Raw genomic sequence first — 2,458 nt, forward strand, 5'->3', positions numbered from 1 at the left:
TTGCATTCGCGAATTATTTACCCTGTTTGGTTATCTGCTGCGCTTTCCGAGCCATCGAGTTCGCGGAATCGAATCGATCGGGGCTGTCGATTATAATCGTAGGAATTATAATCATAGAAATTATAATCATAGGAACGATGGAATGGGAAAATGGAGTAGTCTGTTGCTGCTTCGTTACCTTTTTCACTGGAAAAGGTTTATTAAAAGATTGTGAGAGAAAGCTGAGGTGTTTTTATAATGGCTGACGAGAGGGGTATTAATTGCCAGACTTATTGGTTCACGGACGAAATTTGAGAACGGAGGTGGAAAGATACAGTAAAATTGATGAATGATGTAGAAAAGATGCAGAAAAAATGTAATAAAATTGTTTGTAGGTGTATATACACGCTTAAATAATCTGATGATATTGAATAATAGTTCTGGTATTTTGGAAGATAAAAAAAAAAAGATATGCCCCGGGTGAGAATCGAAGAGGTTTAGTAAAAGAATTTGAAAGAAAGGTGAAGTGTTTTTACAATGGCTGGCGAGACGTATTAGTTTCCAGACGTATTGGTTCACGGACGAAATTTGAGAACGAAAGTGGAAAGATAAAAAAATTGTTTATAGGTGTATATACACGCTTAAATAATCTTATGATATTGAATAATATTTCTGGGTTTTTGGAAGATAAAAAAAAAAGATATGCCCCGGGTGAGGATCGAACTCACGACCTTAAGATTATGAGACTTACGCGCTGCCTACTGCGCTACCGAGGCGTGTGCTTCCCATTTGATTTAATTCTGTTTTCATCGTCTTGATATGACTCTTGTAAAATAGTTCGTGTTAAATTTTAATCGTATTCTGATGTTAAACATTTTTGTTATGCTTCTCTGGAAGTAAATATATAAGCGTACGTATGCGTCTGCGCATGTACTCTCAATAGAAGGGAGCTCATGTTTAACTAGTATTCATTGCCTGTTCCATTTGAAAATCCCGTTTTCATGATCTTTTGTTCTCCATTCCCACTGTTCCTTTGTCGTCGACAGGCTCTTAATTAAATGCTCATTTGGTAGAAGTGTATCGGCTTCTCTGCCTGAAGATATTCTTTTGTTGTCAACAGCTCAATAATTCCATTTTTATTTGACAGCAGTCTATTGGTTTCTCTCTTCGACAATATTCTCTTCGGGCCCCTTTGATCTGGACATTTACCATCTTTTATCTCGGATCTTTCATTAGGTTCTATCGCAGCCAAATTAACCCTTCGCGATCAGCCGGGGTCGAAATGACCTGAAGCGCAACTTCAAGCTATTATTGCCATAAATCATCAATATAGTAATTAAATAATCAATAATATATTAAAAATTGCCAGAGTTATGATTTTTTTAGTAAAACAATTTTTTTTACGCATTGTATCCTTGCTGGCTTTTTTTCGCCATTTTGAAAATTTGATAAAAATTGTCATGACATTCTCATTCTAAAAGGTTCAAACTAATATTCTGAATTTTGATGAGTCGTTCAGAATGATACTGGCAATGCAGCAATCGTTTAAACATACCTGGGGTCATTGAGACCTCTTGCGACCGGCGCGTTCGTTCCAGAACGTGTGACGTCGGACGGTAAAACATAAAAAAAATTGACTTCACGTATATTAGCATTTTTCTCGTCTTTCGATCGTCGCGGAAATTTTTCAAACGATCAGTAGAAACGTTAGTTTCGAACAAACTCTGAAGATATTATTTTTCCACTGCGGCGTATTCATGAATGGATATCTTCAGGCCCTCGTCCACGATCGAGAACGTTCAACTAGCCACTCGTGTTTCGAGACGGTCCGAATCTCGACGAACGAAATACATATATTCAATATCGAGAGGAATGGACGATCGTGGCAAAGGAATGGGTCGTTGCCAGACAAAGGACCGCGATAATAAATCAAGCTTCGTGACTTTTGCCATTTTTGCCCGCTGCCAGCAACAGGTATCTTCTTTTCGCTTGACGGAGAAGCTCGTCGATGATTATCGGATGCTGCTGCCCAAGTGTTTCACGCGGTAACATTTCTTGAACGATATTAACCCTTTGCGCTCGAGAGGTGACTCAGTTACCATTAAGATTCACGCAGCAAATCTACAATACTTGATGTTTCTTTAGATTTAATTTCTTTGGAGCTCGAATGAAATGATTGTCGGCGAGATATAGGTGACCTTATTCTCAAATCTAAAGATAGCTTTTTCGGATAGCTTAGAATTCATGGCAATAGAATGCTAAGAAACATTTCGAGTTGCTGGCAGATACCAGAAAAAAAGGCCTCGAGAGCAAAGGGTTAATTTCATGCGCGATTCATAATGCAAGGTGTGAGGACAATATTCGCTCGATGGACTGTTTTACGATAGGTGGAATTTATAACCATCGCAATCTAGAAAGAATTTTTTAAATGACGATTCGAGGTAGAGATTCGCAAAGAATTAAATGGGAAAACAATTTC

The 2,458-nt window shown here is 38.0% G+C and overlaps 1 non-coding gene across 1 annotated transcript; it reads right to left on the bottom strand.

Annotated features, from left to right (window-relative positions):
- Positions 1-682: 682 nt before the first annotated feature.
- Positions 683-755, bottom strand: Trnam-cau (transfer RNA methionine (anticodon CAU)). Its single transcript has one exon. It is a non-coding gene; the product is annotated as a tRNA-Met (tRNA).
- Positions 756-2,458: the final 1,703 nt, after the last annotated feature.

Source organism: Hylaeus anthracinus, unplaced genomic scaffold (genome assembly GCF_026225885.1).
Source record: "Hylaeus anthracinus isolate JK02 unplaced genomic scaffold, UHH_iyHylAnth1.0_haploid 3, whole genome shotgun sequence".
NCBI classification, from domain to species: Eukaryota; Metazoa; Arthropoda; class Insecta; order Hymenoptera; family Colletidae; genus Hylaeus; species Hylaeus anthracinus.